Raw genomic sequence first — 15950 nt, 5'->3', positions numbered from 1 at the left:
ATGTACCCCAGTGACAAAGGTTTAGTCATCTAGAAAATAGGCAGGAACTTTGTTCTGAGGGGAAGGGGCAGTGGCAGAAGCAGAGCTAGGGTGGCAGGAGGGGCTCTGTTAGATCACTGGCTATTAGATTAATTCTTGTTATTATCCTGCTAGGTGGAGACTGGTGTTTTGCTTGAGTTGCTTATGGATGATTATATAGTTTGCAAACAATCTTACATTAATTTATATAATGTACCCTAGAAGGACTAGTATGTTCTTAGAATTCTGTATAGCTTTCCTATTTTGGGCTGTATGTTTTCCCCTAGTAAGAGACTAGGGGAATGCCTAATCTTGTTAAAATCTTTTGCCTACCAAATGATGCCAGTTGTTTTTTCTAACTGATAGCATACATTTGAAGAATTCCAAGCCTATTTTAAAAGAATTGCAAAATCAAGGGAACCATGAATGAAAGAACAAAAATTACTGGAGAGAAAAAATTTCAAAGCAGTGTGTGTTTATCTTATCATTAAGTAGAACAACAGTGATTTGTGAACTCATTTCAATTTTCAGAAAGGAAGACCATTCATGAAAACAGAATCCTTTTTAGGAAATAAAAAGCTGCCTGCTTGAAAGGCACATATTCTCACTTGATATGTGTTTATGCTCATAATTCTATGTAATGATGACTATTGACTCATGACTAAATATGAGTTTTATTAGTTCCTTACTTGCTGTATTTCAGTGGTAGTGAAATAAACTGGGGAGATGTCTAGTTTAAGCATGTGGGGGGCTTTTGTGCACTGTGAATGTTAGAAAATACTTAATGTGCACTAAACACCAACTGGTAATTCTCTTTTACCACTACTGTACTACAGGATGCCTTCCAGCACAGCACTAGGGAAGAAACAAATACACTCTGAATCAGACTCTGAGTATCTGGGAATGGCTCTGAACCCTTTTTCATCTCACAGAGTGACTGAGCAGTGGGGCATCATTTACACACTGACATGGAGTGCTGAGAGAATGTTAATGCCATTAACACTCTTGTCATCTGTTAACACTTGGGATTTCCTCTTAGCTTGTTAAGGAAAAATAATTCACTTAAAGTGCTTTGAGGTGTCATTTTTAGGAAAGCTTGGTTTTGTTTTTTGGTCAACTTGAAATGCAGTAGGTACATTAATACCTGAGTTTGCTCATAGCTTGGGTCTTCTCAAAAATAACCCTGAAGGGGGAAAATTTCTTTGAACTTTTATATATGCCTGTACATTTGAAGTAATGTTCTATTGACTGAGTGTGTTTTAATCTGGTTTTAAATGTAGACACATTTTTCAATGCTTTGGGAGCTGGAGAGGAGAACCATTCAATGGTATTTAAGTTCTAGGAATAGCATTTACTCCTCCCCTACAGACTTCAGTCACTTTGAATTCTGCTAATTGAGATCTTAGGGCTCTTAAGAATGTCTGCCTTCTACTGCATGCTCTGTAGGTTTTATTTCCTCAAATTTATTTACTTGATTGACACAAAGAGCAAAACAAAGCCCAAAAGAACCCATGTGGTTGGTATACACTAAATTTTGCATTCAGAATGCTCTGTTGTAACTTCATGTACCTCTAAGAAATCTAAATTTGTTACTTGAGTATCAGATCTGAGATTTCAGTGAGTTGCTTGGCTGCTTGACAGCCACCAAATATGTATACCCCAAATTTACATTATTTTGTGTTGCCCCAGATGCCAGAAAATAATCACTAAAATGCACTTTTGAAAAAGAAATCACTAGCTTATCATTTTATGAGAGGTTACATTAAAAAACCTTTTATCTCTGAACACTCACATCATGGATATGCTAAAGCAACCGAGACACACTTGATTAAACTGATCGTGCTTGTAATTCTTAGAAAATACATCTGAAGGGATGACGTATTTCATCAGCAAAGGCAGAAAATCCCACTTCTGCAAGCACTGTGATAGAAGATAGGAAGAATTAGTACATACATATAATCTGCTTTTCTTTTCGAAACTAGCAGCTTTTTTAGAAAAATCAGGGCATCAGTGAATAAACAGTGGTGAGGCTTTGCCATTTTTGCATTGCTAATTGTTGAAGCTCACAGCATCTCAGCATTTTGAATCTTATTGAAGAACTGACCCTGCCAAGTTCAAAATCAGATTACCAGCAATTTGTGCTATGTTTAGAGATGTATATTCAATTGACATCATTAAGCTGTAAGTGGAAAAAAATAAGACTGCTACTTAATGTTCTTGCGTTGAGATGTACTTGCTTACTTAGTGTTTAGAGAGTGTGTCTCCCCAGTCTATAAAATGTTGTGCTTGTACAGATTAGTCTTTTCCTAGGTGCTACTTTAAAGATCAGAAATGTGGCCAGGACCTATTGCAATTAGAAGGCAGATACCAGAAACACCTTCTGAAGAGTTCAATTCTGCTGCTGCAGAAACACCCGAGCAGCACAGCAGCACTCACACAGAAACAATTCCAGAAGCTGTAAATTCATTTTATTTTATTTATTTATTTTAGGGGATTCTGTTGTTCAGTGACAGCTATAACTGTTGCTATTCAATTCCATTTCAATTGAAAAATGTCAGCAAAGCCTTGTGGCATTTACTAATCCTTTCACTTACCTCATTTTTCACCCTGAAAAAAAATTAATCCCCCACTAAATTTTCTTTGTAATATTTGCATGACTGGTGTCACACTTTGTGTGACTAGATATTTATCATGAAGGTCAATGGACATCATTGAATTAATTGAGGGTTAAAGGTACTGTTACTGCTGCCTCTAAATATTCTAGACCTGCAGAACATTTTCCTCTGGCATTTGCTGTAACATGCAGTACTAGAAAGGTGTGAGGCTGTGTACAAAGTGAACTTAATCCTAATAGAATGAGTCTCCTTCTGGCCATGACTGGAAACCACTTGGGTTTGGTTTGTTTTTTAATAGAGTGGGTGGTGGTAGGCAGTTGTTTTCCCAAATAAACATCGTCCTAAGTTTGTGGAAAAATCCTTCAATTTGTCTTGATTCTGTTAAAATCCTTCTGGGAAGTCTTGGAAGTACTGTGTCTTACAGTTTACAGGTCACTAGACAGGGTTTAACCATTTAAAATGAAACTTTATGTAAATACATTTACTAATGTGCTGTTAGCACATGGTTAATGAGCTGCAACTCTTGTAGAATTAAAGAGGCTTTCCAATTAAAGATGATTTTAACCTTTTAGAAAAAAACCTTTGCTATCTTCCTGCTTGGTCAGGTCCAGTCTTCCTGACGAGAGACAGTATAACATGGAGTGTGTTTGTCTTAAACGGTTTCTCTGACAGAAGATGGGTTGAGGAATCAAAAGAGGTCTGAGCATAGTTTTAGCCTTTGTATTTATGCCCTTTGCTTTATTTCCTCTGAGTAAATGTTATACTAAGAGTTACATGAGAAATAGTGGCAGGAGAAAGTATTGGTCTCTCTTCTACATGGAATCTGTAAATTTAAGCAGCCAGTGTGGAATTGCAAGGGCTTCTGGTAGGCTACTTGGAATAGGAGATTTATTTTTAACCATAGCAAACACAGTATCTGTTACAAATCTAAAGCCATCTCCTTTGGTCTACTCCCTCTCTCAGCTTTTCTGAGGCATTCTGAAGCTTTCTGCAATAAATGTATGTGGGTTTCTGTGTGATGGCTTTATGCTGGGTTTTGGTTTTTTTTTTCCAGTCACACAAAGTATGAAGTTTTCTTTAAGGTGTGCTAAAATTCTGCGTTTTCCTCCATACTGCATAGTGCATCAAAAGAACTGTTAGTCTTGTTTAATTACATGCCATCAAATAACATAAATACTGAAGAGGGTTTTTTTTATGTTGAGATATTTAATGTTAATTGTTTTATCTGGCACAGATGCTTAGTCTGCCTGTTACATAGTTAAATAGAGTTTGGAAAACTTTAAATTGGTCAAGTCTAATCTGGCAAGATTTCATATTTTTATTGTTCTGATACAAGGTTTTTAATTACACTTCTCATTGCTTTTGCTTAATTCACTTGTTTTATGTTCATGTGTTTTAATATCTTTATATTCCTTGATGAAAATGTAATTCTAGAGAGGCCTGCATGAGATATTCCATTCTTTTATGAGCACAACATGATAGAAGCCAACAGAGAGATGCTGATATATCATTGTTTCAGTGCTTGACCACTTGTGTGAAAATTGTTGATTTGCTTTGGGACAAGATCAGCCTCCCAGACAACAGACTGCCTTAAGGGCTTAAACAACAAATCATGGTGTGTAGCAATATATTTGGTAGAGTTAAGGTATCAGTCAGGTTCTTCAGGGACTAGTGCAAAGTCCACTTTATATAATAATTTCAGGAAAAGCCTGTAATGAAAGGCACACAGCGCTCAGTTAAATTCTCAGAGAAGGGATCAAACAGTGGGAAGTGCAGTAAAACTCATTTGTTCATGGTACCTTGTTGAGGAGAATGAATTCTTTTCAATTTTACTAATGGTGTGCTCTTTATTTTGTGTTACCTTCAGGTTTTTTGATGTGTTTATGTCGGTTCTGTATAAAAATAGGGTGAAAGTTGCCTGTTAAGCTGGGGGAGGTAATGCAGAAAGATTGGAGACTGCCCCTGGAAGGGTGGGGAGCAAAAGGAGAAGCATATAGAGCCAAAAAAAAGAAGTGTTAGTAACTCATCTGTCATGATGAAAAGTCGTAACATTTTTCCTAAAAGTGTTCAATGTGTAAATTGAATTAAAACTTTGTATTTAAATACTCCTGTCCATTAGAAGATTTCAATGCAAGTTGTTTTTCCCAGATGGTGAAGTTACCCAGTTCATCTGGATTTTTCAGTGTCAGTTGATGCTTTTTTTTTTTTTTTTAATTAGTGTTGCTCTTCAAAGGTCTCTTCTCTTTCCTTCTTGTTTTCCCCTGTTCATGTGGGAAGAATTGAGTCATCTGCAAAATGTCCTTCTGCCAGATTGAACACAACCCTTTTCAAAAAGAGCTTTTCTACTTCCTCGAATGCTGTGCATTTTGTCATTTTATTTCCTCTTTGATTCATCTTAAAGCCAGCGAAATATGTCCACTGTGTCCAGATCAGGGATAATCATTACATACCTATATAATCATTGCAAACCTATGTAATATTTTATAGGTATAATTGTTATTTAGATTGAATTTGAAGATCACCTACTAGTCTGCCATATGTTCATGTATAATGTTGATTTCTCTTAAAAACTATTTGATATCAACAGAAGATGCAGTTTCCCATGGGAAAAGGATTCTTTGAATTTTAACTGTTCTGGACTAAGGTACAGCTTTCATAAAGCTAATACTTAAAAACAGAACGACTGTGGAACATTATAAATGAAAAGTGTTATCCGAAGCAGATTATCAGTTTTCTTTGTGACACTACATTTCTATCTTCAGATTTTTATTTAATTTTGAAGAAGTAAAGCCCTGATGTGAGGGGACATAAGAACATTCTGATTTCTTTCGCATTGGGCTATACAATAAATCTTGTGAACAGGCAGTACAGATAATCAGGAGGTTCCTTTATAGTATGAATACAGAAAGAAATTGGCCACCTGTTACAAACGGGGAGGCATAATGATATACAACAGGGGGCTGTGTAGTAAATAAATTATTTTTCTGATTTTTGTTTATTGAAAAATAAATACTTGGTAAATTACACACTAGAAACTTTTCTAAGTTCTCTGGTTTAAATCCTGACATTTGACTACAGATTTGTGATTTTTGTTTAATCTCAGAGATTATGTAGAGTTACCACATGAGGGAGCTCTCTTCTATTCTGCATCCTAAAGACAGCATCTAGAATTCTGCTTCAAAGCTATTACTGAGTAATATTTAGAGGGTTTTATACAAGGGAGAAAAGTATACAAGGGTTACTGGAATGCATTTGTAGAGTAACTATTGACTAACTAATGAGAGGAGAAGCTTTGACAGTAATCTACACAGACACATGAAAAATTATACTGAAGGAAAAGCCTGCTTGTTTAGGAGATTCTAAAGAACGAAATTATATGAACAAAAATCAATGAAACTTAAATACATGGAAATCTAAAGCTTCTTGATTGTGAATAATTGCCTAAGGGAAAATGTTCTTTCATCCTTAAATTTATATTAAACCAAGTTGTCCAGTTCACTGAGAGACATTTTTTTAAGGATTTGTGCACTGCTAGAATGATAATTCATTAGAGATCCATTTTCTAATTGCTGCATACTTCTTTAAAATCTGAAATTAAAGGGAGAGTACACTCTAAATTCAGGGAGCTGCATCAATAGATATCAAAATCAAGCTGTCATGAGACATTGCTTTATCAAAAATATTGGTGTTGATGGAACTGCTTTTTGCACTCTACCCATCTCCAAAAAGAAAAAAATCTTTTTGGAGAAAGTGTGCTCTTTTTTAAATCAGTGTGTCTGAGTGTAGGAAACTAGAATTTTGGAGACTGAATGTCCTGTGATTATACTCTGCTTTTCTGTCTGTCAAGAACATCTGTTTAGGAAATGCATTTCAATGTTTCTTGGCTGCGATAGAAATTTGATGGGAAACTTCACTTTCCTGACTTTTCTTATAGCTGTATTCAGAATATGATTTAGGTGCTCATTTTTAGAGTGCAGTCCTTCACTCTCATTTTTTCCTGTGCTTCAGTTTGTGTACACTCTACTAAAGCAGTTCTTTGCTCCAAAGAAGTCTCAACTTTAATGAATTTATTCTGTGCTTTTTTACCAGACGACAGAAAATTATTTCTTTTTCTCCTTGATTTTGAACATCTTAGGTTCTTGAAACATTACAGAAATTTTTCAGATTTCTAAACACAAAAAAATGAGGACTTCTGACACTGCTGCATTAAAGGAAACCTAGAAATAGAAGGAGTCACTTCTCTTTTCCTTCCCCACACTTTTCCAAAAACTTCATCTAGATGAAGTAACCATCAGATCTACTGATTGAAGCTTGTTAACACAGGGTACAACTGACAGCTCAAACGTACCTCTCTTAATTAAATCCAGATGAAGTGAGGAAAATATGCATGATCAAAGAGAAAGTGAAGGTGGTTGCAGTTGCTCTGAAAGATTTAGGGCACACAAAGCTGTAATTATTGTTTAAGGAATCTCATTGTGTGTTCCAAGGCTAAACAAAATTTCTAGGAGTGGCTGCCTTACTGTGGCTTTCCTGAAATAGGTATCAACAAGTAATTTTTTTATTGTTTGAGCATTGTTTGTCAGTGTTGTGTTATTTGAAACAGTCACTTTTAATTAATTTGAATATAATGTAAAAAACAAATTTTGCAGAATCATTTTGCTTGTACTAGGTGCCTTTTAGTTGTTTTGTTGTTTGTTTTTTTTCTGAGCAGAATTTTATGTAATTATTCTCCAGGGAGCAAATGCTGGAAATCCATTATTCTTGCAACATTTTTTCTTTGATATATTCTTCACTATCATGTCTTCTGTGTTGCTTTCTAATTAATGCATGAATAGCAATTATGATTAATTGTTTGCCACCTGAAAAAAATCAGAGAGATTGGATTTTGATAAAGCTATTAATACCACTCTTCAAATTGTTTCAAATTCTGTTTAAACCAAAATATCACAAATGAGAATTGAGTTGAAGAGTAAGCTAAGTAATTCTTCACATCCTCCTTGAATTTTCTAAGACTCCTTTTGCCTTTCTTCTCTCCTGTCACCTTGTGTCCCTTGTTGTAGCAGTCACATCAGTTTGTGACTTGTCACATGGCAGTGTGTGCTGTAGGTCTGAAAAGGTGTAAGAGCTGTAGTGCAAGAGGGTGAAATACAACTGATATACACTGACTATGGAGCTGTAACTCTGACTGTATCTATTTAATTCTTCACCTAATATAATCTTCATTTTCCTTATTTTTTAACAGCTCTCACAACTTCCATTGCAGAACAAATGTTTTGGAATAGCCCAGCTCTTTCATTGATGAATGCAATTTTGCTCTTCTCCTAAGAGGATGTTTTTCACCTGTCAGGCAGTGTCAGTAAATTCCATTCCTCTCAGCATGTTTTTTTGCAAAAGCAGTTGCAAAGTTCTGGTGACTTCATCAGTGAAAATAAAGCTTTGTTTTTGTCAAGATGAAAGGTTTGTTGTTTTTTCCTTTCCTGAGTTCTAGAGCTTTTAGGACTGTTTTGATGTTTCTGTCTTTGGTAAAAATGGGAGTAAGGACTTTGGGGATTATTTCTCTGTTACAAACACGTATGGAAAACAAACCCACCTTAATTATGAGTTCAGCAAGTGGTTTTTTCTCTAAAAAACCACAAACAAGCATTTTTAGGTTAAGGCATAGCTCTGATTTTATAATTTTTTCAATTAAAAAAAAATATTTTTATTTAAGATAGGCAAAGTCTGCTTTTCTCTCTATCCTCTTTATAAATACTGCTTTTCACATGTTATGTTTGGGGAGCCAATTGTGCTTGTTTACTTTTGAAGTGTTCTTCATCTTACCACAGGAAATTCTTACATTGGCATTGTAAGTCTTTGAGCAGACTTTTCCAATATAAACCAATTTAGGAAACAGCCTGTGGAGCTTTGTTCCTTAGACTGAATATTTTATATGCTCTTGTTTATCAGTTTTTGCCTACAGAGTTCCTATGGGACTTTTAAAGAAATGAGTGCTGATCTTTGTGTCCTGATTAACAGAAGTATAAATAAAAAAAGCTGTATTGAAATTATGTTGACATAAGCTTTCTCTTGTGAATACTAAAGTGGTGTACATAGAATCAATGGAAATAGTCTTTTCATTATTGAGAAGCTGAATGCAGGAAAATGAGGAATTGATATGATTGCTTAGAGCTAGAAGTAAACACTGGCAGATTTTTCTGATGTTCATCATGATGGAAAGTTTAAGGGATGTTTAGGGACAAGTCAGAAAGCCTCATCTTAATTAACGTGAACTTAAGCAGGATTCTACAATTTAGGAAGAAGGAACAGGTCACAGGTAGCATTGTTATCAGATGATCTTTCTGTGATCCATGAACACAACACTGAAATTATCTTCACAGAGTTCTATTATTGCCATTCTATGATTCTATCATTAAATAATTCTGATAGTTAATGACTTTTTTAGGTCCCAGTGTAAGAAAGGCCAGAAAGAGGAATTTAGACCTCTTTGCTGTATGGTGACTGAAAAGTAAGTGTTCTTTAGGGTTTTTTTCTGATGTATTCTGTCAAATGCTAAGTGATGAGATAACTTGCATTGTAATAAGAGAGAAATTCTCATAATGAGGCTTTTTATGTCTAATTTATTAGTGAACATTTAAGCTATTCCAAAGTGCATGATTTTGTGAAAACAGGTTAAATGAGGCCCATTCTATGGGTTTTGTTTCTTTGGATTATAGTTTAGGTAGGTGAAGTGTATTATAATGGAGATTTTTGCAAATATTTTAATTCTTTTTGCAGAAAACAAAAGCTTTCAACAGGAAGAGCAGATTAGGTATATAATTGTGGTTTGTAATTATCTGTGTGTACTGCAGAAGGTCCTGTCTTCTCTGTAGTCACAGAGATACATTATGTATGTACTGTGAATGATAAAATTGTTAGCATCTGTTTACATACTGATAGCAGGTGAAAATAAAGCTATTGGTGTAAATGACTTACTGTTATTAAAGCTGAATTTCTGTCTTCAGCTAATAAGTTTTGTTTGTGTTTCTCCAGTTCAATTCAAAGAATGCTGTATTATGAATGAGCTTGGAGATTAGAAAATGAGAGCACTGGTGCATCCTTCATTAAAAATGATGATACTGTTGAATCAAACTTTCTATTCTAGCTGTATAAAACAGACTTTTTTTCTTAGCTTGGCACTGCCTTGATCCAGAGTCCTGCTTTCAAATGGTAGGATGGAGTTTTGAAAGGACAGTGTGCAGTTTGTACGGCTGAAATATTTTTAGTGCTTTTTCACACCTAGTGGTGGTTGTTTGGAAATAATTTAAAATATTTGTTTTCTGGTTGAAGTATATTTCTCTAATAAAAGTTGTAGATAAGTGTACCATGGAAAAAACAAGTGGTTTTCTCTCTGAAGAGTGTGTGGCAATGGATTAGCAAGCTGTCTGCTTAGTGGTTTTAATTTCAGGTGATCATGTCAAGTGATTGCAATATTTTCACAGATGACTTTGAAGCATGGGTTTTCATCTTTTTTGTAAAGTCAGACAATGAGTTGGCTTAAGTGCTGATAGGAAGCTAAATCAAACCCAATGCAGATAAATAAACTCAATTATTTGGTCCTTATCCTTGCTTTAGCTGAATTGGTAGTGTCTTGTGAAATTCTGATTAAAATAATCCGTTTATTGCAAAACAAGTTTCAATGGTAAGGACCACTTGATTTCTTGAAATAATGAATTATTCAGCAAGGCAATTTTAAAACTGGATGTTTATAGTTCATAGTGAGTGTTCTGACAGCTGGTTTGTTCTCAGTATTTCATGTTTCTCTTCAGTAGTTCTCATAATCTGGTTTAATTTTAGCATGCTTGCAGTGGGAAAAGATATATTTGGGTAAAGTACAGTGTGTAAAACTTTTCTCTAAATTTGAGATTTTTAAAAAATGGAATTAGGTTGCATTATATATCCATCTTAGAAACTATTTGAGATGTTACATATTGAAGTTAAAATCAACAGAGTAGCCTAAGCCTTGCTTGTTTAGATATCTGAGAATCACAGAATGGTGGAGGTTGGAAGGGACCTCTGGAGGTCATGGGTTCCAACCCACCAGCTCAAGCAGGGCCAGGTAGAGCAGCCTTACAGAGCTGTGGCCAGATGGCTTTTGAGTATCTCCAGATTTCCACAACCTCTCTGGACAACCTGTTCCAGTGAGCAGTCACCCATTCAAGCTCAGCCTGGCTCTTAGTCAGCACTTGATTCAGACCCAGAAATGTAGAAGCCCAAATTTGAATTAGGTTATAAATTTTCATTAAAGGAGCTTTAGGTCTAAATGTAGACCCGACCCCTCTGTGGCAGGAGAGTCTTCTAATTCTTTTCTGATTTCTTGCCTGCCGTACTGTACAGCTAATTTTCTTTTTTTTGCTGATTTCCTGTGCTGAGGAGGTCAAGTGCCACCTCTGAATAAGATTAATTTGCAGGCAGATCTGGTAATGTTAGTTGATGATGCATTGATGTTAGTAAAATGCAACATTATGATCAGTGGTGTCACAAATGGTTTTTAATCCCATTCTTGTATGCTTTATCTAATACATCATACAGGCATGCAAACAAAACTCAGCTGTTGTGTGCTTATTTACATAATTCTTTCTGCCTAATTAGTTCTTCACCAACTATGTCATTTCAGGCTCCGACAGTGTTACTTTCAAGCTTTTTTGAATAGGCAGTTTTTCAGCACATTTATTAATTTTCCCACAGTGTCTGCAGTTACATATTATGGATAGAGCTGACTGACAGTTAGTTAATGGAAATAAAACTACTGTTTCTTCAGAGCATAAGAATGCATGGTAAAGATAATAGACTGGGTTTATACCATTAGAAATTTATATACTCTGCATTAGGTTAATAAAGAAGTTGTAATTCAACAAAACATCACCTATTGGTAGTTTTCCAGATACTTCTGATGTATTTGTCCCTTTAAAGTGCTGCAGTGTGTGTGTGTCTCCAGAATATTAAAGTGACATTATCATATTCTGCTGCTTTCCCTCCTGCTTTAACTACTGCTGACATTAATTCCAGAGTTCTGCTCAGGACAGGAGAGAAACATTCAAACATGTAATTTGTCATGGAAATTTTAATAAGCCAGTTTTAATTAGGCCATATTATTGAAGACACAGAACATTGTGATGGAAATTGTCAATTTTCAGAACAGTAAATGAGTACACAAGTGTTTGGAATGGCTAACAAAATTATAAATTATTTCAAATTGTAAATTTAGTAAAGCATGAAAGAGTACTTGTTGATATGTATATTTTCTCACAGTATTTAGGATTATGAAGGCTCAGAGCTTTATCTCTGTGTAGTGATAGTTCATAGACATTTTGCACTTCTCAATGCAGATTTCTCAATCTTCAACTTAGAGCTCACTGTTTTTAAAAAATGCATTATTTTAAGAAATTATTTACACTGGAAATCGTAAATGGATTACCAGTTTTCCTATTGTAAATTATAAATTACAATGGATGGCAATTTTTATCTAGACCCAGTGTGCTGAATAAAATCTTAACTGTAGAAGCAAACAGAAATGCACCTAAAAAGCCTGGTGTGGACAAATTTAAAGGAAATCATATGGAGAATTATAATGAAGCCATGTTTCTATTTTTTAGCGATGCTGTGCTGTCTTTTGAGAACAGTTTCTGTCTGTAATGGGTATTAGGATCAATGTGTATAGCATAATAAGAAACCTTGATATATTCAGCAAATCCAAATTTAACTGAAAAATAAGTAGATCACATATTTAAATCAAGTTTAGGTGGGTTAGCTTTCCAGACTCCTAGAAAATCCCAGGCTGATTATTTTCTACCTCCTCATTATAGTACTGATTTATATATCTTCATAAATCTATTGATTCTTTCTCTTTAGGTTGAATATATTTAAAAATGAGAACGTTTTTCCATCCCTAGTGCCAGTGGGTCTTGTGTATTCTCTTGCCCTGGTGTTTTTGCTCTCTATTAGGAGTTAATCAATCTGTAACATCAAGGCATCCATCTCTTAAATTTTTTTGTGTCACCACAAGCTTTTGAGAGTCAAGTGTTGCATGAAAAGCTCTCCCAATGGAATGCTGCTGTTCACCTGTTTTCAGCTTCCAGTAAGCAGTAGCTGGAAGGACACATCAAAAGAACTGTTCACTCGAGGAAATGCTTTTGGGAGGTGTTAAGATGTTTCTGGCAGATGCCTTCTTCTTGTCTTGCAGTGGGTTTTTTCTCCTCCTGAAGGTATCCAAGACATGAAGTCTGTGCTCTGGTTTTTCAGTGTTTCTGATCTGTGGTTAACACCCATAAAAATCCATCTTAACAGTGACCACATGGCCCAGAGAGGCACCTCTTTAGGTGCTGGAACACCAGCGTTTGGGTTTTTTTCTGCTGTGGCGTGTGTGGTGTTGATGAGTGCCAAGCCATCAGTGCTGGTTTTCATTTTCTTTGTGAATACTGACAATCATAATAATAATAATAATAATAAATAGGTCTTGCCATTGGGCTAGTGAGGTTTTTGGTATGTTGAGGTACTTTATTTAGCCCAATTATGAGTTATTGATATATTGATGGGAAGTTCATAGCAGATGTTAGGGTAGAAGTGATTACTTTATCATCAGTAGATTTGGGGTCTTTAACCTTGATTTCTCTCATCTTCTTTTCTCATCTGTTTACATGGAAAAAACCTGGAGAAAGCATGGAAGTACCATAGTAGTGATCCTAATATGAATGTAAAGCATTTAATTCTCCTATTGATGGTTATTAATGGTTGTTTCTCTCTGAAATAATGTGGTAGCAAAGTGTCATGGTAACAGTTGCATCCATTGCTTGCTTAATTAAGTGAATTAATTTAGGCATCACACTGAAAAGCCAGCAAACTGTAGTCATCTGGTCATATTTCAAAGTGTAAAAAAATCATTCACTTACAGAAAAGATATTTTAAGTCAGTAGAGCTGGCTTTATACAGCCATACTAATATTTACTTGTATAATAATGCTACAGTTAATATTTTCACTGCAGGAATTCTTACACATCTGGGTAGCTAAACATTTGTTTTTTTCTCTTTCTTGTGGTGGTTCTTGTTAAGTGAACCACAGAACTGGAGGGAAACTTAGTTTGGCAGCTGTAATGCAAACACATAAACAAAATCTGCTTTAAAAAAATCTAAAGAGGAAAAAATAGAATTAGTAGATTAGTAATTCATCAACAAAAGTTAAGTTATAAGCATAATGGAAGTTAATGGTCTGCATTTACTGGAATATTTGTAGTTTAAAAGACATGAAGGTGTTTTTGCTGGTTTTTTGTTTTAATTTTCTTTTGTGACATGGCAGGCAGAGATTTTTACTGGGTTGCAAGAGTTTGGGAGATAAGTATGGTACTGAAGAAGTCTTGGCTTAGAATGTTCTTATGGCTATGAAAGAAACTGAAAAATAGATGTATGTGGAAAAAAGTTGCTGAATGAAGATATTTTTCTTTGTTGAACAAGTATTTTTACACTTCATAGTTGTATAATTTTCTATTTTGGTTCAGACTAGTAAAAAGGAAACCTTGCTTACACTTTTTAGATGAGCCCTTATTAAAGCTTCAATCTATATTGATGTAAACTGTTGCAATTAAGTGTTTCTGATATGCAAAGTTCTGATAGAATACTTCAGTAATATTTTTTCATGAAATAGTATAGGCAAGTATGGCTTTGCTTCTCTGGAATTATTGTGTTTGCAGTGACTCAAAGTAGTACATTTTGTGGTGATGTTTCAGTTACTAATATTTTATAAGTATGAAGATCTAGTCTCTTTGCTCATCATATTCATCTGTCTTACTGACATTCTTTTGTCTTACAGGCCATCTGTTAATGGTTTTCTTATTTACAGTTTGGCACTTACTGGATGGAAAATAATAATGTTGAAATTATACTTTATGTATCTACATTGTTATTTTAATATGTTCTAGTTTCAGTAGCTGTATTGTGGTGAAGTGTTGGGGTTTTTATGATTAATGTTTGGTTTTTTTGTTGGTTTTCTTTTTGAATTTGCAGCTGAATAGAGAATTTGACTCTGGCATCTTTGTTGCAAAGAATTAGTTTCAAATCTGGAGCATTTGGAGGTTATTTTTCTTTTTTTTCATTAATTTGTTTCAAATTTTTTAGGTTTGGGGGGGGGGTTGGTTTTGGGTTTGGTTTTTTTTTTTATGTATTTGGTTTTGTATTACAAGAAATGTTTTTTTAGGGAACCATAGATACCATTTGTACCAAGAGTTCATTGTATTAAGCTAAGAAATTCAGCTGTCCAAGCTTGAAGCTCTCACCAGACAAGCTGAACTTCATTACAATGAACTGAAAATATAGCTATTACAACGGTGTTTAGAATGGCACCTACTATATAGTAGATAATACCATTTCAGTTTCCTGATTTTTATAAATTAAGATCCATCACATTGTTGGTTTTTTATTCTGGCTATTTTAAATGAGCATTATATAGTAACAAAATAATAAAGCCTTGCTTTTTTGCTGCTGGGACCATAATGAAGAGAGCTATATTTTTTAGGAGGAAAATGTACATAATGTTTTTGTCTATACTTTGTTAAAAAAAACAGTTTTATATGATAATTTACATACCCTTCCTTTAGTAAGAGTAGAATAATCCAGGTGAAATATTAGGCCTCCTTCTAATGGAAGGTATTTTCAGCTTTGTTACATTTGCATGTGGCATAAGAAATGACAGCCTTTGAAGTGCTCAAGAGTATCCAAACACTATGGAAAAGTTATGAATAGAATATCCACCTGAATGCTATTCCTTTTTCCTTCCGTTTTTTGTCTATTTTATGAAAAATTTTTTTGGGGGGTGTTGTCTAACCTCAAAAACAAATGGTTGCTACCATTTCTTTGTGTGTCTCTTTCCCCTAATTAATTACACTTTGCAGAGAGATAGGGAGTTTACAGATATTGAAAAATTAGAAATGTTTTAGTAGACAGAGTCTCAGAGTATAAGGAAAGGTTGAACACTGAGCTCTGCTGTATTAAGAATCATTACAAGAAAAAGCCACAGGCAGCCAGACTCTGATTTTTGTAGTTCAGGGAATAACTTGTGTTTTTTCTCCTTGGGTTTTGATATGTCCAGCACACCACTTTCATCAGCTGCTCTTCAGTATAAGCAGAATGAGTTTAATCCTGTACGAGGTTGTGGGGGTTTTTTTAACAGAGATTTGAGACTTTATTTTTGTGGTTATAAACAACCACCACAGAAGAAAACAGCAGACTGAAATTTACTTGCTTCAAGGCAAACTAATATTTGCCCAGGTAGTTTGCATCCTTACTGTATTT

The 15950-nt window shown here is 34.8% G+C and overlaps 1 protein-coding gene across 5 annotated transcripts in view; it reads left to right on the top strand.

Moving 5' to 3' along the window:
- The window catches only part of DIAPH2 (diaphanous related formin 2), a 204941-nt gene that overhangs the window by 107032 nt on the left and 81959 nt on the right, over nucleotides 1-15950 (top strand). The window lies entirely within an intron of this gene.

This window comes from Calypte anna, chromosome 4 (assembly GCF_003957555.1).
Source record: "Calypte anna isolate BGI_N300 chromosome 4, bCalAnn1_v1.p, whole genome shotgun sequence".
NCBI classification, from domain to species: domain Eukaryota; kingdom Metazoa; phylum Chordata; class Aves; order Apodiformes; family Trochilidae; genus Calypte; species Calypte anna.
The sequence above is the reverse complement of the archived record's forward strand: the minus strand, read 5'-3'. Positions and strand labels throughout refer to the sequence as shown.